This window comes from Cyprinodon tularosa, unplaced genomic scaffold (assembly GCF_016077235.1).
Source record: "Cyprinodon tularosa strain WSP-4 unplaced genomic scaffold, ASM1607723v1 ctg95, whole genome shotgun sequence".
NCBI lineage: Eukaryota > Metazoa > Chordata > Actinopteri > Cyprinodontiformes > Cyprinodontidae > Cyprinodon > Cyprinodon tularosa.
In genome coordinates, this window is record NW_024039729.1 from 1,556,954 (window position 1) to 1,580,320 (window position 23,367).

Consider the following 23,367-nt stretch of genomic DNA (forward strand, 5'->3'; position numbering starts at 1 on the left):
ATAAAAAGAGAAGAACCAGTCAGGACCAGCTACGAACCAGTTCTAGCTGTCTTTGTGGCTCCATTTCTCAGCTTGTCACTTTTCTCTTGGTTTCCTCTTTTATTGTGGAGGGTTCAGCACAGCCACAATGCCCAGGGCTCTCTCTGCAACAATTACTGGCAACAACTCTGCTGGCCTCTTTTTCTTCAGAACTCTTTCGCTTCTCTTCCTGCTCTTTTTACGGTGGCTTAAACTGGAAGGGAATATTCCTAGAACTTAACTAGCCTGTTAGGTGAAACACCTCAAGCCTTCACCTAGCAGTTCTCTGAACCTACCAGCAACATCATTGTGAGCTTCACTGCACAGACAAACCTCTTGGTGTCCCTGGGTAAAGCTGGGTAACGTGGCCGGGCAGCAAAGCACAGGGCACAATGGCACATGTTGTGCGGTTTCCTGGGAACCGGTTGGGGAACAGTGGTACTATTGTGCCAGGCATCATTATGCAGCCAGGGCCCCTTGGCTGTAGTTCGCCAGGGCACTCGAGAGGCTGAAAAGGTATTTCACTCCCTAATTGAAAAGACGGCACCTTGAATTCAGCAAATGCCAGTATCCTGCTTTCACACAGAGTTTTAGCATAGCTGCTGACGGCAGCGGCTGAGGCTGGACCGGCCTCTTGTGACAAATCACTGCACAGAACCGCAATGCCACTCAGAAGGTCCACAACTCACTGGGATGGAGCAGCCATTGACAGACAGCACTCCATGAGCTCTCCAGCTCCTCCTCAACGCCTCCAAGCAGTGGTGCTTCAAGTAGAAGACATGATTATCCTCAGTTGTGTCTTTTTCAATGGTCATGTTCAGCATTACAGAATGAAGTGAATACATTGTCACTATGGGGTGAAAATTCACTTGGTCAGAATATTTCACCCATAGAGAGGTTTGAGGGAAGCAAGTGAGAGTATAGCAGGGGAGGCTGAAAACATGTATGGGAATATAATGGGTCCAAAGAATGTAAAAAATTTGTATTTAAATGCCAATTAAAAATAAGCATTAAGGACTTATTTAAAATACATTAGTGTTACTGTAGGTTAAAGTGTCTTTCAAAAAATATCCCTTATCCTTGAAGTCATACTTTTATGTACTCTACTGGGATTTTATGTTATAGACCAATCTAAGTAGTACAACACTGTTGTTAATAATTTTAACAACAGAGTATCAAGAAATATAAATTGTCCAGTCTTTCATAAATCCCCAACTGGACTTAAATGTAGGACATTCTAATACACACATATACTTTGATTTAAACCAGTAATTCGCAGTCAGGGTGTTTACTGGCCCTCATGTTTTAGCCATGTCCCTACTTTAGCGCACCAGATTCAGTTGCATATAATACTACCTCAGTGTACCATATAGTCTTAGACATTTAAAGTGAAAAGAACGACGGGAGAAAATACTGCAATAACTGAGTTCAGACATGCAGGCACAGGAACACAGTGATGTGAACAACAGTCTGGTTATATAGACGACCTAAATCATGCAGAATTGTCTACTAGGCTTGTCCCGATCCGATACGTGGATCGGATCGGGACGCCGATATCGGCAAAAAAATGCGTATCGGCAAAGCATGGAAAATGCCGATCCAGACTGCCGATCCAGTTTTTTTTTTAAAAATCCGGTCCGTATTTTCCAGTTTCGCCGATTAAAACGATCCATTCCACTATTTTGCGCCAGTGTTCCCCTGTTTTGCATTTTTATTAAAACTTACAGTAATACTTGCACCTTTAACTGTTTACGGTTTTACTGCTCACTGTGCAATTTCAGATTGCTATTCGTAATTTTGTCCAGTTTGTGTTTATCTCTTAACAGGTAAGTTTGTTGTTACCAAGCATTGTGTTTTATTCAATCTCACCTAATTTAGCTGGCTAGATGTTATCAAGAGTACTAAAACCCTTTTCAACATGAGTCTTACAATTAAGGCTAAATACTTTAACTTAAACTTAAATACATGCTCGGATAGGCTGGTATCGGCCAGTATCGGTATCGGATCGGAAGTCCAAAAACAATATCGGTATCGGCTCGGAAGTGCAAAAACCTGGATCGGGACATCTCTATTGTCTACTGTTTGTGGACACTGTAATGCAAAATATGTATCTGTCCGTTTGGAAAAAAAACACCTCATTACAGTAATTAAAAAAAACATGCATTACAGAATGCAGAGATAGTTTAAATTCATTAGGTCATTTGCAGGTTCTAAATATGCAACAATGTGAGTTTGTGTACCCTTCTAAATCTGACAATGGAACAGATCTGTTACTAATATAGCTAGCAACGTATTTCTGCACCAACCCTATTACTCACAAAACTGGTTATTTATACAGGAAATAAGGGAAAACCTCATCCACATATTAATGGAATAGCTTTTTGAATTTAGTAGAATAGGCGAGTGCAAATGTGGTCATCTAAAAACATTTGCGAAATATGATGTTATAAAGAAATAGAGAAATAAAATAGTCACACTGGCTATAAAAGATGATCAGGAATCATACAATACATCTGTTAAATATGTTAGAAATAAATGTTTCCTTTTGAGTTTACCTTTTATACTGTATTGAATTCCATATTATAGCTTCGTAGAATAAAAAAATATAATTGTAATCTGTGTGATGTGTCTCAATGGTCACTTTAATATTTGAAGATCTAAAGCCAAGAGGCATGAATACTAAAGCAGCTAAGTTTCAATGCAGCGGTTACAGCAGCAGTGAAATGTTAAACAGGAGCCTGGTTAGAGAACTGAACAATTTTTCATGGCATATCATAAATGAATTGTTTTACAGTACTGTCTGAAAAAGGGACATAGGGTTACATTGTTTTAACAAATGCTTTATTTAAGAAAGTAGATTGTTTTTTATTGTTTCAATTGTATTGATCCTCTTAAAAACTAAAGCAAAATGTGTTACATGCTTCAGCTTTATTGTTGTTCCTCAAAAATGCTATTTTTTCAAATCAAATAAATTCTATCTAGTCAAATAAAACTAGCACATGTCTTGTTCTGCTGCACACCAGATCAACTACATGGGCAAAAATACATTCTGCAATGTTTATTTTAACTCCTGAGACACATTGCAACACCGTGTTCAGCAGGTTCACTTCAGTTCTCCTTCAGAGCACCACAGAGTATGTGCTTTAGCTTTGTAGCTCTGACGTAAGCAGCTCTGCACAGACGTCATCCTACATGGAGGAAAATGGAGCAAGGCAGCTTCTCTCATTGTTATTCCTTAAACGAGAACAGAGCCCTATAACACTGATCATGGTGATTCATTCTCAAATTTTTATTATTTTTTTTGTATTTAGCCCTGCTTGATACTGTAATTAAAGTGTGGCTTGTGTTTTTGTGTGCGGAGGAGGGGCTGTGCAGGTTATGTAATATTGTCAGTAATCTCTCTAATACTGCTTCTTCTGTCACTACTGGGTGATATTTTAGGAGACATAAGGATGTAAAAGCCTCCTTAACTAAGACTTAATCGGTGTTTGTTTTATCTACATGTACAGCAGCCTGACTTTATAGTATAGCAAATGGATTCTAAATGTGTAGAAAAATGTCAGAATACTCCTGTGCATTAACAAAATGCATACTTGTTAAGCTCACATCTTCAAAGGTTTTTATAAATCTTTTTAGAGCACAACGTGTTAATCTTCAGTATCCACTGCAGTATAAACAGTGAAAAACAAAACAAAGATATTTTGCATATTATCCCCCTGAAAAAGATATCTTATAAAACTTTAAAGGTTTCCCTACTCCAGAGCAGTTAATAGGTCCACTTGCTGAAATTCTACCATAAGGGTTCAAATAGAGAACGATCAGGTTGATAGATTAGATCAGATTAAAGCTGATCTCACAGGAGCAGGAAATCAGGAGCTCTTTCAGCGCATTTCATGCACTCCAGCTTAAATTTAGCTGCAGAGGAGAGAAAAGCTTCAGCGTGACCTTGCAGCACGTGACACAAGAAAATTGCGTTTGGGCGCCTGTTGCATGTGCTACATAATTACAATAGCAGCTGCTTAAAATACAGTACATGCTAGCCATTCACTGAGTGCATCAAGCAGCCATCTGCCATGGTGTTCTGGTTCTTCACACCAGGCTAAGCAGCAACAAAGACAGACATAAACATAGACAGCTTAACAGTGAGCAAAGGCTTTGTTGTGGCAAAAGGAACATTGCAACTAAAAGTGTAGGAAAAATATTCATCTTATATATTTGTGTTAAGAGAATGTGTGAAAATAGTCCAAAAATAGCAGCATTTATTTAAGTTGTGACTTTATTATCTTTAAATACATAATAAAGTGAAATTTGCCAGAGGTATTTTTGTATGGTAGCATAGAATACAAGGCACAGGTTTTTAAGGAAGCCTAAGTCATGTTTTGGCTTTGTTATAATGCATTATTAAGTATATCTTTACCAACTCTGTTTCCTTATTGGGCTCTTCTTCCACCTCACTCATTCTCCACCCCCTCTACCACTGTGATTAGCCAGCAGGGGAAGCAAGGGAACAGATTAACTTCTGACTGGGAGTTTGTATTGTAGCCTGTGAAAAGCACCGTGTCTCAGGGCTTCCAATTATCTACAATGAAATGCAGGTTAGAATTTATGATTGCATACGATATATTATTTTAGCATGCCATTGTAATTAAATATCCATTCTGATTATGTTAAGGTGTGTTTAAATGGCACCCTGTCACAGAGGCCCTTACTTTGGCTCATAATTAAGCATTCAGGGCCTCTATATTCAATTGGTGAAGAACATTCAGATTTAAAAAAATATTTTTTTACTATTTCTTGGGTTTCTTTTCATCCTCAGACAGCTCTAATGTAACAGCAAGTCTACAATGTGAACAGCTGCCAACACTGCAGGCTTCATATGTTCTCTTAAATCTCGTTATCACATCAAGCTGTCAGCTCAAAGTGGGATCTCTTAAAAGTGAGGTCGTCAAAAAACAGAGCTTATAAGATTCGAAGGAGGATGGCATTTGCAATGGCACAACCAAGGAAAGGCAGGGGGAAAGACCACCTCTATAGACCCATAACATCTAGAGGTTTATGTTCTCAATGCTTTGGGTAGCAGAAATCTGTGTAGATTACGTTAATGCTTTTCATAGATAAATCAACTAATGATGTCGCATGTTGTCCGTAAGCTGCCATACGAACATTTCACTAATTTATCATTGACTCTCGATTTATGTACAAAATACTCTGAAAGTATAGCTGTTGAATGTTATACTTGTCTTTTCAGATGCAAAAGAATTTAAACTTTGAAGCAAAAGAGAACTTGAGTTTTTATGAAAACCATCCTGGGTGTTTTTTTAAGTGTCAGAAACCCTCCAAAATGTCTAATTTAACCATCTTTGGAACAGCCAGTTTTTTTTTTTTGATCAGCCCCATTAAAACTCTGTTATCCTCATCTTCTCATACATTTCACTTGATTTTTTAAAGTTTTTTATTTTTACTACTAGAAACTGTTGGAAATTCGAAAGCCCCATTTAAAACAGTAAATAAGTCTTCAAGGAAAGAATTATGGATATTAATTACAAAAAAATCCGCAATTCAACCAGTATGCCTGATATTTTACGGTCAGCCTGGCATGCTCCACCTTCAGGATGACATCTCTTTATACCCCAAGTTTAATCGATCCAGGAAAGACTGACACATGAGGCAGGACGAATTGTCTTTGGTGTCTCGTGAATTGTCTGCGTGGGAACACCAGCATGGCAGTGACTCACTAAAAACAGGATTTATTTATAGAAACACACAGATCTCCCTGTCACTTTGGCTCATCTCTAACACTAACACCCCGCAGACAAGAGCAAAGCTGGAGCTGCATAAATAAAAGTGCTTAACCAGCTTTAAAGCACTGCAGACAGAAAATGTTTCTTTATGCAAATAGCTAAAGTGAAGAGTTAAGATTTAAATACAGGTGACGGACATGTTGCTGCTTTCATCGCCTGTAAAAAAGCCAAACCGAGTGTGCCTCTGCACATTTTTAGTATTCTGGGTCATTGCAACCATAGACATTAATACGTCGACACCTCTTGGACGCTGTCAGCGGCGAGGCCTACATGCCTAGAGGGTGGCCATCTTGGATCGGACCACAGTTCAGACAGCTGCTGTAACAATGAATAGAAGGCGCCTGAGATCTAATTTTAATCACAAGAAAAACGAGTCAGAGATAATATTACAATAATTTCCTACATGTCACAACCCCTCAAAATACCTAAAGTAATATTAAATTTACTTTTATCTTGGATTACACATATTTATTCAGTTTAAAAACAATTTAAACTGGACTCAAACTGGATGAGATATATGCAAAGTTATATATTTTCCAAATAAATATTGAGATGATAAACACAAAGTTTTTATATTAATATATTGTAAGATTATGTTTTACAAATATCACATATTTATATAGTAAATTATTATTATTCAGTATTTTTAAGGATTGCTCTTTGATTATGAGTATTATGATCAATAGAAGAATTTTTGTTGTAATGTGATTTACAAAATAGAGTTAAGTTATTATTTTTTATATATATATATATGACACATTAACTTATTATTTTATAAAAAAGTAAATAAAAATAAACATAAAATAAATTTTAAAGAACATGTAATAATTTTACTTTTATAAATCACATTATAACACAATTTCCTCTATAGATCATAATACTCATCAAAGAGCAATCCTTAAAAATACTGAATAATAATAATATACAAATATATTATTTGTAAAACATAATCTTAATATATTAATATAAAACTTTGAGTTCATCATATCAATATTTATTTGCTAAATATATAATTGTCTTTAATCTGAATAATTATGTGTAATCTAAGATAAAGGTAATTTAAAAATTTGTTTTGGTCTTTTAAGAGGTTGTGACATGTAAGAAATTATTTCAATATTATCTTTGACTCATCTTTTATGTGATAAAAATTAGATCTCAGGCACCTCCTACTCATTCTGACAGCAGCTTTCTGAACTGTGGCCCAATCCAAGATGGCCGCACTCTAGGCACGTCGGCCTCGCTGCCGACAACGTCCAATGAGGCATCTACGTATATAATATCTATGATTGCAACTACAAACATCTTAAAATCAGAGGCAACTGGACTGTCAATCAACTGACCGAAAGAATGCTCTCCTCTGCTTTAATCCCTTGACACCTGATTTTCTATACATATTTGCAAAAAATACTAATATGCCAAACTGAAATGTTTACTTTGACTGTTGAGCAAAATATAAACAGGAATTTAGATATATTTGATTTTTGTGGCATCAGTTTTAATGGTCAGGGACCAGTCGTACTAGAAGCAGGTCCGTGGCAAATGTTCCTAGGCCTGAAGTGTAATAAATGGAATTAGGGTAATGCACATTCTAACGGTAACGGTTGTGTTACTGTGGCAGTGGTGACTGGGTTTGTGTAGGGTTGTATATTGGCCTAACTTGTCGCAGTAACATTTGAGTGTAATAGCAATCTCTACAGTCACCAGTTCTTCAGCTCTGTGCTGCCGTCTCGCAGAAGAAGTCTGCCTCCACAAACAGGAACCATCTCCTATGTAAAATATAAATACCAATTTCTAAGGTAAGGCAAACATAAAGGTTGAGACTTTCAGTTCATAGGTGATAATATATAACATACATATAGATAATACTACATATTAATGTAACTATTACACAATGTAATTTTAAAGGAGGAATAAGCAAAATTTCATGACTAGGTGGGCTATTGAGCACCCTATTGCCCCATTTACACTACTCCTCTAACCGATCCGTGCCAAGTTCCAACCGAGCTAGGATTAATTAACCATGCCATGCTTGGTTCCTACGACCATTTGCACATCACGATAGCATGGTTCCTGACCTTCTATCTAGTCCACAACACTACAGCTCTCAAGGTGGGACTTATGCAAACAAAAATGGCAGCGCCCATAACATTGAAGAACTTATGTGCCTGCATAGAATTCTTTACCCAAATTTCAATGAAAGCCTCAGTCTCGGCATCATCCCAGGTTGCACCATGCTCTTTTTATGTCATTTATTGTTAATAGGCTGAGAAGAAGTTTGTGCTGTAAACAGGTGAACAGAACTTGTAAAGTTGGACACACCGGGAAACCCGCAAATTGAGTCAGCTGATTGTAAATAGGAAATGACGTGGTCTGCCCATGTGCTCTTTAGCCCCATTTACACTACCCTTTTGTAACTGTGTAGTGAGCAGCACAGTAACCAAGATACCTGTTGAGTGTAAATGGCATTCAAACTGAACTGGACAGTGCCTGACACAACAGAACCACGCTAAAATAGTACTTCTGGTAGTTCAACAGTAGGGCTTGGAAATCCCCTTAAAAGGACATTTCTTAAAATGGCTTCAAAAGAGCATGGCTTGACCTGGCACAATGTCAAGACTGAGGCTCTTAATGCAGAGGACACTATCCAGGCGATGTTGGACGGTACAAAACATAATCACAAAGTTTTACAACTTGAGAGCGTTATCACCATAGATCGTCGCGAGGAAGTGTGCTAGCATGATGTGTAAATGGGGGTAAAGAACCGAGCCCGGCACAGTTCACTGATCCAAGCTACCGATCCATATCGAGTTCGGACCGGTTTTCAGAGTGTAGTGTAAATGGGACTACAGTTACTGTATCAGCGAACCGAGCCGAGCCCTAGTGCTGAACTAGGAGTAGATTTAGCACTCAGTTGGGTCTGACATGGTCCAGTTCAGTTGCGTTCTATTTACACTCAACAGTTATCTCGGTTACCATGCTTAAAATGGTAAAAAAAAAAAAAAAAAAAAAGAGAAGTACAACCTCCACTCCAGCTGCAACCTGACTTGACCACTTGTTTAGTTCTTTCTATCAAAAATAATGAATTCTTCTTTACTGTGATGTGGGATTATTGAGTTTAGGTAAGAGGAACGCTGAAATGTGTCTCTCAAATATTTTAACAAATGAAAGTTGAAAATAGTAGGTATAAATCTTACAGCATATTTATATATTACAGCATATTTAAGAAAAAGGTTTGTACTTTTTCTTAAATATTTAACAGGAGTTAATGTAAAAATTGCTTTTAACATAAATAAAAATAGTCTATGGAACAAATATCGTATATTGTTTATTTCTCAATCTAAAATATTTATTTGAACATTTTTCAAATCAATTAGTTGTTACAATTATTTAACCGACTTTATATGTATTACATACATCCATCCATTTTCTGACACATCCCAAGAGGGGTCACAAGGGGTGCTGGTGTCTATCTCCAGCTATCTACTAGCGAGAGGCGGGTTACAGCCTGGACAGGTCGCCAGTCCATCGCAGGGCAACACAGAGACAAACAGGACAAAAATCCAGTCACACACACACTCACACCTAAAGAGAATTTAGAGAAGCCAATTAACCTAACAGTCATGTTTTTGGACTGTGGGATGAAGTCGGAGTACTCGGAGAGAACCCACGCATGCTCAGGGAGAACATGCAAACTCCATGCAGAAAGACCCCGAGAACCTTCTAGCTGCAAGGTAGCAGTGCTACCCACTGCGCCACTGAGCAGACCTATTATATACACATTTTTATTAAAAATATAAAATGCTTGTTATCCTTTTAGGTTCCAGGAAACTGACCGAGGCTGCTCTCACAGTTCAATGTTTAAACAAATTTTAAAAGACACAATGATAATAATTAATACTGTACCTCCAAAGAATGTAAAGTAGAGATAGCCCGATACATCGGCCAGCTGATATTTGTGTTGTTTTCTTGTATCGTTATTGGCCCATACTTAACACAAAAAACATTAAGCAGCCATGCCAAAGTCGTGTAAAGTGCATTGTGTATTAACGATCTCCATTTGCTAACCATTGTAAGTGTTTTCATTTGATTTGTTAATATTGACCCTTGTGTAACAATTGTTTCCATTTTCATTTTTATCATATAAATGGAGGAAGAGATAGCTATGTCACAGTTAAAAAATCAGCCTCCAAAAGTCGGCTGTATATATTAGCCATTAGACATTTCAAAATTATTCGTATAGGCAATTGCCTTATCAAACCTGTATCGGTCAATCTCTAATCTAAACACAATAACTATATACATTCAATACTGTTTAATCTCAAGAAGCAGCAGATTTATCTTAACGGACACTACTCTACTATATTATTTATCATGCTTAAACTAGCATTTAACACACATCAGGAAAGAGTAGCTTCCACTAGACCAAAAGCTGCCATATATTTCCATTTACGTCATGGCATCTACACAAAGAAATATCTTAATAGGGCAGATAAATAGAGGGTAGGTCATGATTAAGAGAGAATAGATTGCATGACTTTATCACCCAACAGGCTGACACAAGATAAGGACAGGAATAGAAAACAGAGATACAGGATAATAAAATGTGTGAAATAAGTGAGCACATAAATAAGTACTTCAAAGGATTATGCAGTTATTTTCCCTGTGTCATAGATTTCAATTTTATGATTTTATTTAAATTTACTTGATGTGTTTATGTCCTTCTTGAACTGGCTATTGTTTTATGGAGCGTGTGGATGCTTCAGTACAATTTCAAAGATAGGTACAACAAATATGAATGGGATACACAAGATATGAGTGCATAGAGGTCTCAGTAAGTTGGAAGTTTAAACCAAAATAAACCAGGTGCAGTGAGAACCCAAAGCATACAATAGAATCGAAGCAGTGAAAGGAGTGCACAACTTCTTTAACTCAATATATATTGATGTGGCATTAGGAATAGGTTGTACTCTCAAGCTTGGGTTACCATAGTGAATAATAAAAATAATATCGTTAATGTGTCATTGCTCTTTTCCTCCTCCTCCAGCTAATAGAAGGAGGCATCATTTACAGAATTTACACACAAATTTTTTCTTTCTGTAAAACAGCTTAAATTGGACAATTTTTACAAGCTGAGGTGTGAAGGCTGCTACATGCTCCACAAGAACCAAAGAACCAAAATAATTGTTCTCGTTCCAGCAGTGAATTAAGTTATTTTGTTCTCGTTGTTCTTGCTGGGCAGAACTATTTTTTTTCGTGCTGCGTGTCTGAGAACAGTTTTGCGATTGGTCAGGATTTGGATAGGCATTGTTAGGTGGGAAAAGTGGTGAGAATTGTGACCCCCTTAATTTCAGGTGTGTGATCTGTTACGTAATAGATAGTTTGAGGATTGGCTTATAGAGGCAGCAAGATAATATATGAACAAAATACGACCATTTATACGATTCGTGCTAAAAGTAATATAGACGGCTCTAAATCTGACAAGACTTCTCTTGCAGTTGTGTTGTTACTGTGTGTTTTTTCGCGGTGTGACATACAGTAAGCTACAGTAGAAAGGACTTTTTGCGAGTTCGGAGGCTGAGCTTATATAAGAGGCCAAAATAATTTTTTTATAATTACTGGCACCTCAAGAACAAAAGAAAATATCTCATTCTTGCACAGTATGTAAAAGGCTTAAGATGACAAAAAATGTATGCACAAAAAATTTTTAACTCAAAAGAGAAACAGAGACCAATTATTTGTGGTAGACAAAGCCAAAGGCTATTTAGAGGCAGGTGGTTCAGAAGATAAGACATTTAACAGGGCTAACACATATCTGTGCTCTTACATCTGTGTCAACAACCTTCTGTGATGGATAACAAAGCTTTGACTCGATTTGAAATTGAACTCAGCTCTGCGGCTGGGATCACAGCTTTTTTTTTCTGTGTAAAGAAGGCAATGATGAGATCCTGCCAGGGCAATAACTTAATGCTGGCACACTTAATCCAGTTCTGCAAGCCAAATCAAATTTGAGTCATTTCTAGAAGGTGTATGCCAGAGTTCTCCTTGCAAGATAAAGACGGCGTGAGAGTTGAAGTGTGAGCAAATCCAATTCTCTCTTACAAGAATTATGAGACATTTCTTCATGTGACTCCATCAGATTCATTCAACAATATTTTAATTGTCTCAAAGCCAAGGTTTTTTCATCATATCAGAATATTTATGATTTATCAGTGTCATGATCGTGGCTTTGCCTAATTGCTCATTTCACTTACCTGCCTAATTCTGCCCGTTTCCAATTACCACTCATCTTATCCACCTGCTCCTCCTGCTTTATATACAGCTCAGCCCCGCTATCAGCGCCAGATCATTGTTGCCGAGTTTGTATTGGAAGCCATTTTTGATGCCATAGTTCATGTTCTTGGGACCAGTTGTGAGAAGCGTTTTTATTGTTTCGTAGAGTTCCTGATCAGGTCCTGTCTCTTATCCACTGAGAGTGCCTTTTTCCTGTCTTGGCTCAGTGGAGGGAGCAAGTTTTAGCGTACCGTAGTTTTCCTGATATCCTGCCTTGTTCTGCCTCTCAACTACTGAGCTTGCCTGTTCCAATCTGAGCAATCTGCCTGAACTCTCTGTGGACTCCTGGAACCCTGGACCGTCCTGTTCCGTTTCATCGGTATCCCTGACCCGGCGACGGACTCATGGACCTCTGAGCCTTCCTGTTAGGAACTGTTCCCCTGACCTGGCTTGGATTCCTAGTTGTGCTCTGCGGCAGCAGCATCTGGTTCAATCTGGGCGGCGTCCACCGCATCTTTTGGCAGTCTACTGGCTGGATCCTGCCTCGCTCTTAGAGATGGACTGAACTGTTAAACCTGGTAAGTGACTCACATGGATAATCATCTGCCATCAGATTATTATGGTCATTTACCTGTTTTTCTCTCAAACCGGAGATTCCAGTGATGGGCAGTGCCCCGCCACAACCGCAGCCTCTGCTGATCCGCAGCTCCATGATTTTATACACTTTGAATTATCCCAGTGTCTGTCTCGCCTCAAATTTTGGGTCCTACTTTCTGAGCTTATGATAATCAGATCTTCTGTTATGGCCCCATAAATAAATTCAGTATTGAGTTTATTTTGACAAAGGATTCCCACTCTATCTCTTACAATCTTTGTTGTTGTTCTATAAAAGTGAAAATTATCATGAAATCTGTTTGCAAAACATTGTATATTTGGATGTCTGAAATTAGAAACTTAAAACATGAAAATCAGGTTAAAAAGCCCAGCTCAAAGACTGTTCGATGTGATCCGTTTTAACCATTAAACATGTTGCTCTCTGTAGTATTTAGACTGAAGCATGTAAGCATTTCATTGTGGCCTAAGTTTCTGTCTGTGCTTGAAAAATAATAATAATAATAAAATAAAAAAGTATGTCCATTTCTTTTTTTTACATTTCCTAACTAAAATCTAAAAGTAAGAGATAGGAGAGTCGGCAGTCCCCCTCTTTTTTCCATAAACTCCTAAAATCACCTGGTGAAATCTTCCTCAGTCACTCAGCAAGCTCAGCAGGGCAGAGTTGTGGAAATGTTCATGCCCTTGCACTTAGAAAGATGCTCTGAGAAGTCTCTGTTATGGAAACCAGCAGCATTTGTCCAAAAAGTGAGTATTTTTAAAAGCTTTAAATAATAAAGAATAATCTCTAGATGCATTTAAATGTTGACAAAAACAGAGCAAACTTTGGACGGTAATATCCCTGATCCTTTGTTTGTTTTTTCGTTGTTTATATGCAGTTTCACACCTCTGCAAACAGCACTTAGATTTGTTTGAAATTCAGTCTCAATAAAACGCACATTCTACTGTTATTGTTTAGCTGATAAAATAAAAAATACTTATCTTGAAGGAGCTGTTTAAGTTTAGAATTGTCTGTAATAACTAGCAAACATGTATATAAGGAATTATATTATTATTCTTATTTGGCATTTTCCTTAATTCTACTATCTCCATTCTAGCCATAGATGTAAACCTAAACAGTGTGAAAACATAAAGGGAACAAAAATAATTCAGCAGCTTATAACCAAAGAATTTTACATTTATCATAACCCAACTTTCTCAAATTATCTACCCATCTTTCAGCATTGGGTGTCTTTGCAATGTAATTAATAGTCATTTCCTATAGTTTTTTAAAAGAATAAGCCCATCATTCAGTTGCAAAAAAAAAAAAATCTCTTAAGAATGTCACTTTTAAAAAGAGTCCTTTGAAAAATGCTTCAGAGTTTAGTGAGTTTCACAGAAGAATATGTCTCATAAAGAAACTCAAAGCCTGCAAGCACCTAAACCCTTGTGCAAAAAACAATGTTGTAAGCTACCTCATGTTGATCAAATAAAGCAAATCCTGATGGGTACATAAAGATAAAGAACAGGAAAAGACACACCCCTGGTTTTAATATCATTATTAACAATAACAAATCTATTTCCACTTATCATCACTAGGAAGGAACTATTGTAGTGCTGCAGCTAAGGAATATTTTGCTAATTGATATTTTGATGTTTTTTTGTTTTTTTACGATGAATCGATTAATAATCGAATCACAAAAGTTTCCATAAAGATGATTTTTGAATAATTAAACCACATTTTCCACATTAGGAGTTGTGAAAAGAGCATATTGACAGTCAATTTTTTTTTTTTTTTTTATTTTAAAAGCAAAGAAATTTATATATTTTTGGTATGAATGCTGATCTAAATGGGTTGCTCTGTCAGCAAAAGATATTTTAGAGTCTCTACACTCCAGTTAACTATTAATCGATTACGAAATAAGTTGACAATTATTTCAATATTTGATTAATCACAATTAATCCGATTAATTGTTTCAGAACTAAACTATTGCTTCATATTCTTAAAAGAACGTATAGAAATGCACCCCTCCTTTAATAGGCAGAAGTTATGGTGAGCAAAGGCTCTAAAAGCAACTACACAGATTAAACTGAGGGAATTGCATCAAGGCACGTTCTGTATGTCACGTAGAAAAATTAGACTGAAATTAAGAAACTAGTCCTACAGTCGTTTTTCATCATCCCACTCTTCAATGCCACCTCTGTTTCCCCTCAATCATGTGGTCCAAAACAAAGCACCACACTTTTCCTCTGGCTTCCACCATCTGATTCTGTCCTGCTTCCTCCTTGTCACATGGGGATGGAATTGGAGAACGGTAGTGCAGCGTGGAGACCAATGTATTCATTCACCAGGAAGTACAACTCCAGCAGTGTGTGGCCACCGCAGTGGATATTGTAGTGCTGATTCTGTCACATGCCACAGCACCCCGGCGGTCCAAATCCCAATCCACTGAGAGAGAAGTCCTTAGCAAAGCAGGCACCCTATGTAAGCAGATCAATGTAGGACTTAACAATCAAACAAAAATAATTAGGTACAATACCAAGCCATAAATGCTGCTTAAGAATAAAGTCAGTTGATCACACTTTGGGTTATTTGAGGTTGCTTAATGCTAAAACTTTATTTTATCTGCCCTGGAGACTTGTGCTGATAAATTGAACTAAGAACCACGGACACAATGTTGGAGTGTATTTAATCTTGATGGAAAAAAAAAAATTCAGCTGAAATAGCTGGTCTATATTTTGATGGTTGGTTAGTATCCTTTTTCAAAGAATGCAGTGTATAATACAGGATTCATTTACTTGTGTACACACTTAAGCTTAGGTTTATTTAAGTTGTATAAGAAATACTTCCTTGCTCTCTTATTTCCTGGCAGCAATAATATCCTGGATTTTAGTCCTTTGCGTAGGGTCTTTCAGAATGGGGTTTGCATGTTTCCCAGGTGCATTCATGGGCTTTCTCCAGGTACTCCAGTTTCCTCCCTCAATCAATACATCCATTCATTCATCCACACTGGAAAAAAATCAAAATCTAAGTAATTTTTTCTTAAAATAAGTGAATTTGTTCTTGAATTGAGGAGGTAAAAGAGACATTTTGCCAATGGAACAAGACAATTTACACTTAAAATAAGAAAACACAATTGCATTGTCTTATTTCAAGTGCCTTTTATCTAAATATCAAATTTTAAGAGTAAAAATACTCATTCCATTGGCAAATCATCTCATTTACCTACTCAAATTATACACTTAATTTAAGAACTTTTTACTTATTCATAGGTCGTTTTTCCAGTGCATCCATCCATCCATCCATCCATCCATCCATCCATCCATCCATCCATCCATCCATCCATCCAGTCCTCCCTCCATCCATCCCTCCCTCTATCCATCACCCATCATCCATCCATTCCCTCATTTATCCGACCTCCTTCCTTACACCCAGCTGTATTTAGAGAGCAATTGTTATGGCAACTGCTTACATACTTGACTGAAGAGTCAATTTGATATATTCAAAATGGCTTTGTAAACCTTTCCAGACCAATATTGTTGATGTAAAACATGTTGTTTCTCATCTGTTCTTAAATCCAGATATAATGTTCTGCTTTATTAGCCTATTTCATGTTTCATTATAAAATGTTTCACTGGCAGTCCCAATAAAAAAAAAACTCAAAATAGTGTTCAAATATAAAGTTTATGCTAAATGACTGTACTTATACCTTTCAAGTCAGGGGACTACAAAAAGCTTTACACTACGTTCACACTAAGTCGTTTACTCAGTCTCAAACACACATTCACACACTGATAGTGGTAAGCTACATTATAGCCACAGCTGTCCTGGGGCACACGGACAGAAGCGAGGCTGATGTCCACAGGCAACAACAGGCCTCTGACCACCATCAGTAGGCAATGTGGGTGAAGCATCACAATGACTCAGACAAAGGGAGCTGGGGTTAAAACCAGTGGACCGCTGGTTGCAGGACAAACCTTTTTATAAATGCAGTTTATTAATTGTGCCCATTAAAAAAAAAAACAAGAAAAAAAAAACTATGTTATCAGAAATGATCAACCCAAACAACCAAATGTAGTAAGACAAATAGTTCAACACTATTTAAGGTTACATTTAAAAATGTGATTATTTAAACAATGAAAACCAAAGTATGATAACAGACAAAGGTTTATAACTAAACTATTTCAAGTTCAAGCATAATCATGGCTGGAAATTATAACTAGTCCTTAAGAAAAATACAAGCATTGTAAAAAGAATTGCATGCCTTTTTTTAACTGTTCCAGATATGAACACAACTAGGGCATCAGCTGAATGTGGAGAAGCTTTTATTAAATCGCACCAAAACTAGAGATAAACTGTGTTTTTATCTGTTCTAATAAGGTTGCAAAAAAAAAAAGTTACTACTTAGTACTTTAAAGGTCGTTAATGATTTGTTGTTAAAATACTTTCTGGTTCTACCCCCAATTTTCTTTCCATGTTAATAACCTCTGACTTGAAAGTTTGCATAGCCAAAAATATATTTATTTATCTTCTTATTTTGTTTCTGTTATTAACTGAAGTTAAGGCAGAGGTTTCAATGGTGAAAAAGCACTCTCTGCAAGATTGTGTCACAATAAACCTTTTTTGATTCTAATACGTTTCAACAAAATCTAAATAGAACAGGAAAAAAAGGATATGAATCAGACTAATGAACCTTCACTCACCAAATATCATAATCACTGCCGCTTGAGAACAGCAGAGACTTTTGGATTTGTGGAAAAAATTATGATTTACCTGAATGATCAGGTAGGTGACAAATTCATTAATATTTTGCTCTATGCACCTGCCCTGGGACATGTTGATAACAGTAAGCAGGCAACTTGCTGTATGCATCTTTCCCTTAATTTTACAGGACGATGATTTTCATGTGCATACCCTTGATAAAATACACATTAGAAACCAGTGTCACTCGCCACTATGCACAGTTATGTGCAAATGCCCACATAGTCGAGCCAAATGCCTTTAGAAGAAAAGTTTTACAGTCAGAGAAAGTTTTCTTGACACACTAAAAGGAAGTGTGCTTGAAGCAGTCAGGATGAGTATGTCTACCTTCAGAAAACTCTTAACAACTTAACAACTGTAGAAGCCTTATGCTGAAAGTCTGCTTTGCTCCCAGACATACCTGTGCATTGCACAGAGAAGATGAAAACTTGCAAAAAGGCTCCTGCCTCCAGATTCTTCTACTTCAACTTGAACCAGCACCTCCACAACATATACATATACACAACTGTGTGTCCCCATTGGAAAGAGATCACAAACAAGCGATAAACAAAAATAAATAAACTGTGTATAAAGCAGACAAACATTGGATTTTAGAAATTACCTTTGAAAATCCCCAGACTAAACCATGGTTAAAATAAATGCTTCAAATGGGGAAATTAAAATAAAAAATAAAAATTAAACTGACAAGAGCAGCAGTTAATCATAATGCCAGAATCATGGTGCCTTTGTTCAGAGCTACAGAGTTTAGCTTACTTGCAACTTACTTAGAGACATTAAATAATATCTTACACTATATAATTTGGACCGTATGAGTATTTTAGAAAAGTCCACCATAAATTAATCCAGTTGATTATAATCGAAGTTGACTGCATGATCGTTCCTGTAATAAAATGAAATGCTTGAATTAGGGCTGTGAAACGATACCTATTTTTTTTAATAACGATTAATTGCAAAAGCTTATTTAACAGTGATAATTAGTGGTTTCTAAAATATATCTAAAATAGGCCTACTGTTATTTTACATATCAAGGCAGTTCTAAGCTCAGCATATTTAACTATAGTCTTCAATAGGAATCAAATAAAAACAGAATTTCCTTTTTGACCTTTTTTAATAAATAAAACATCTCAGAGGCCCCAATTTTACATGCTAGCTGCTATATTTGCATTTGAATGGACTTTCACTGTTCTATCTGCTCATGTGAAACCTAGATCTTAGTGGCTAAGATGTTAAAGCTTAAGGGTTGTTGTGGATTTATTAAAGAAGAGCAAGACCAATGTTACCAAATTTTAAAACATATCACATTTGCATTATCTTAAGGTCTTGCATCATGATTTTTAAGCCTTCTGAAGTACGTAAATTAAAAAAAAAATTCCTTCAGTACAACAGAGCATTCACTTGTCATCAAATAGTTGATTTCCTTCGATCTGAAAGAAATACTCCTGCCTTTACTGCAACGCTAACTCTTCCCATGTGGGTGTTGCCCAAGTTTATGACCTTGCCTTCAAACCGCTGCAACACATTATCACACCACCTTTGCCAATTAGGGTCATTTCTTAGGAAGACTGAACATAGTCTATGACCTCTTCCAGCCAAAAAAAAAAAAAAAAACACACTTCTCACCACTTAGACAATAGCTAAAAAGAGCAGTTGCTGCAACTGTTAAGATCAGCTGCTAAAAGAGAGCGCTGGCCTCAACTTCGGGCAAACACAACCACGCTCTGCTACACATTACTGCTTATAGATCAGAGAAAGTGGGCATTTACTGTTAAGGCACGCCACATTCAAGGTAGGGGCTTCATGGAGGGGTAGGACACGAGAGTTATATGCAGATCTGCCGTGGCAGCGCTTTTTTACCGCACAGGGAAGGAGGACGACATGCAGGAATCCAGTAAAATACCACTTTGGGCATAACTTTTAGTTATAAATAACAGATCTCAAAGCTCAAAAACATTGATTTTGTATGATATAAGCACTCTAATACTTAATTTCCTTTTTCTTTCTTTTATTATACCTAGCATGGTGACTGGTATTAATCAGATAGCTACACATAAAGTACTGGGCATGTTTTTACATTATTCTTGGCCACATGTTTAAGCAGGTTTCTATGGACAGAGAGTCTCCAGATCTGTCCACACCAACATTTGCCATCACTTTGGCTCCAATTTAAAGGCATGAAAAACTAATCATATATCTTTTTTTCTTTTAGATTACATCACATTGCTAGTGTGAGTACAGGAGGTTTGACTCACTAGCTTTTGGATCTTAAGGTCCATTGCACTCAACGCGTGCATGTAAAAAACAAAGGTTAGCTTACAAAATTAATTTGTCTCTAGCCTTTTCTAAAAAGCTAAACTAAAATGCAGTTCAGGTCAAAAGACTGTGTTTCTCCAAGGTCCAGTGGCTTCTGATCTGATCATTAGAAGATTTTTCTAATATCAGTTCAAGTATCCAATCAGAAATAAGCAATGTTATGTCCGCTGCTGCAAAAAAAAAAAAAAGCATAATACTAATATATTAATCATTTTACAATACTAAGTAACCAAAATTATCATACAAAAGATGGCTTCACCAGCTAGATTTCACTTTTTTAATAGAGATTTTATGTGACAGACCAAAATATCATGACATTATGTCATGAAATTTTGGCTGGGGAGTGTTGGCCTAGTGGGTTAGAGCAACGCACTTGGGCTCTGTGACGGTTGCAAGTACCTGGTTTGATTCCCACAGCAAAACCCTTAACCCCACGCTGCTCCCTGGGTGCCGCACAATGGCAGCCCACTGCTCCCCATGGGGATGGGATAAATGCAGAGAATGAATTTCCCCATTGTGGGACAATAAAGGGATTTTTTTTTTTTACACAACTTGAAGGAAAGATATTTTGGGAGGCAGCTGCAGATCAAAACTTTGCAAAATCAGTTTTTAATTCATTTAAGCTACAAGTCTTGGTCTCAACCTTGTACATCTGACTTAAATGCTGCCTTAAATTTGCTAAAGGGCTCAAGCTGAGAGAAAAAAACTTCATAGCATATAAGCAACATAGGTGGATAGATGAACAACCTTTTATTGGTATCTTGGCTATTGTACAGCCGTTTTTCTATTTACAAATTATTATCTGAACAGTGTTGTTCAGAGTATGGGATATATTTTGCGTAACCTGACCTAACCCTGTTTTAAATTTCTCAACAACCTTATCCTGATTTCTTGTTTTCTCTCTTGGACTTCATGTTGCTGTTTTGTTTTCAAATAAACCTCTAAAGAACTGCTGAGTTAATGCTAGCATTACCAGAGTTGGACCTACAAGTTGGATGACCTTTGAAGAAAATTAGTGGGGATACATTAAATTGAAGGGTATCACTTTAAATGCACACTGCACTTTTGATATTTTAATCAGAGAATAAATGTTAAATACTGTGCAAACTTTTCCTCCGAATGAATAATGATGTGCAACCTAATGATGAAAAATCACATCATCTTAAAATATACAGGAGCTTATAGGAGCTCCTCACAATTTTTTTGTTAATGGATATTAAAACGTGTGTTTAAAAGATTCATTTTCATAATGTAATTCAAAGAGCTCTGTGACGTGGGATGACTTTTACTTTGGCACCTGGTAAGCCTTGAATGGAGGCTGGTGAATATGTATTATGTCTTTAATAATACTTTTTTTTTTTTTTTTTTTTTTTTTTTTTTTTTTTTTTTTTGCTGTAGGATACATTGATTATAATAAAAAAAAAGGCGACAATTCTTATAGTACAAATCAAGGTTAACAATTTTGGCTCTCTTACCGGGGAAGTAGCAGCTCTACTCCAACTCCGAATATCTCCACAAAGCTTCTCGCCTCCCCTCGCAGCCCGGCTCTGTCTCGACCTTCTTGTCTCGCCTTTTCTGTCCAGCGACACGTCCGAGCGCCTTTCCTCCCCACAGCTTCACTATCATGTGTTTCCCCGGTAAATTATCCTAGTAATCTCCTCCGAAGTGGCATGTGGACGTTGCTGTGGGTCCGCCTACCGCGCGCACAGCTGACGATGCTGGGAGTCTCTGAGTGTCTGTCGGCGCGCGCAGGAGAACTTGGCACGCGCCTTTGTAATCGTTTTGGAACGGACTGTTCCATCACGAAGCTTGAAATCGCGCAATATTTTTCAGAGGAATTCTGCCGTCTGTTCCCATTATTGTTGACATTAGGGTCTTGCGCATTTATAGTCGCGTAATGACGGGTAATAAAAGAATAATAGCGAAATATTAACGATGAGACACCATTCATTTAAAGATTAGAAGGTATCCCTTTAAGAACCGGCAGATATTGTACCCTTATTTTATTAAAACTGATGTGTCTCCATTCTCACACGCATTTGGTAACGTAAACATTTGACTGGGCCATGTGCCACCGCTGTCGCTTACGCACACAGGAGAGACAGGGCTCTCTCTCATTTTTAGGTCATCAGCGGGATGCGCGTTTTGATGTAACACTGCTCCAGGGATCAGTTTGTTTCCCCCCCAGCTCAGGTTCGCCGAGGAGGACATTAAAACCTTTAGTGAAATTAGACCAGGTGCTTTCCTGTGTCGGCTTTTTAATGTCTAATTAGAAAAAAGCTTCCTCACAAACCTAAACACTTTATTTGAGGGCTATTTAATCAACCTGAGGTCTAAGTGAAAATCTGTTTCCTTTATTTTATGATTAAAAAAATACATTATATGTATCATTAAAAATAATGATAATAATCACAATAACATATATTTATTTGACCCATTAGAATCGAGGTTAACACAAATTAAGATTCAGCCAATCACATAGAGGCAAAACTACTCCAAATGTATTTGGAGTGACCATCTAGTCCTTAAGAGCTCTTATATTTTATATCTCATATATCTTCTTGTCTCTTCAGGACTTGGTGGCTTTAATTGTGTTAGAGCAGGGCCATGCACAGCCCAGGCTCTTGAGGACAACAGTTGGCTGCCTGTTGTCTAGACAGCATGAAGACCACTTGTTAAAGGTTCAGAATGGTGAAGAAAGGGCTTTTATTGTAGCTGTTGCCAGTGAGTTGCCAGTCTGAGCATATTGGCAACTGTCAATTTATTGAGATTTTTCCTACACATCCGTCTCCCTGATTTACAAAGAATGGCCTGAAAAAGGCAGATTGTGTACTACACAGTGGTGGGTTGTGAGGGTCTTCAAGGCCTTCACTGCTGGCCTAAAATAAATCAGAAACATTAGCCTGCTTTCATTATCTAAATTTTAATTTTCTTCTTTCCCACTTTATTAATTTATTCCAAGCTATCTGTTCTCTCAGTTTTTGTCGGGTTTCTCTTGGCTGTAGTTGCTTTATGTTTTCCAATCAGATTTCAGCCTTAGTGCGTTGCTACATCAATCATATCAGCCCAGTGCCTTGAAAATCAGCGTTACCTTAACAATATTAGTGAGGAACGTTTTCTTCAACCAGTCAGATTTCAGTTTTGCCCCACAGGACCAGCAGGCCCACCCCTACATCAGCATCTTCTGTCCTCTGATTGGTCAGTGAGAGCAAAATGTTTAAAGCCAGGTGGAGATACTTAGACTTCCTGCACAAAGACAGAAGGATGGATTTTGTTTATAAATAAAACTGGTTAGTGTGATACATTTTATGCACTATTTTATCTGGTAAAAATATGCATATTGAATGGCTACTGATGATGTAAATATTGCGCAGCTGTGTTTGCAGAGGATTGTGGTTGTTTTAAGTGGACTTCTTGCTTAGTTGAGCTCTGTATTCACCCTAACAACAATCTCCCCCTCAGTTGTACCTGAGCTTGTTACATTTCATATTTGAAGACTATTGGTGTTATTATCAAAATGTGAAAGTTTGACACCAATTGTTGCAAATTGACATCCAAATGTGTACATATACACATATTTGGATATCAAGGGATAAAAAGTAGATTAAGTTGAGG

The 23,367-nt window shown here is 37.2% G+C and overlaps 1 protein-coding gene across 1 annotated transcript in view; it reads right to left on the reverse strand.

The window, feature by feature from the left end:
* The window catches only part of LOC119776666 (sodium-coupled neutral amino acid transporter 3-like), a 55,455-nt gene extending 33,918 nt beyond the window's left edge, over window positions 1–21,537 (reverse strand). The window contains exon 1 of the mRNA XM_038275221.1: window positions 21,228–21,537. The gene's annotated coding sequence lies outside the window, so the exon portion shown is untranslated. The remainder of the gene's footprint in view (window positions 1–21,227) is intronic.
* Window positions 21,538–23,367: the final 1,830 nt, after the last annotated feature.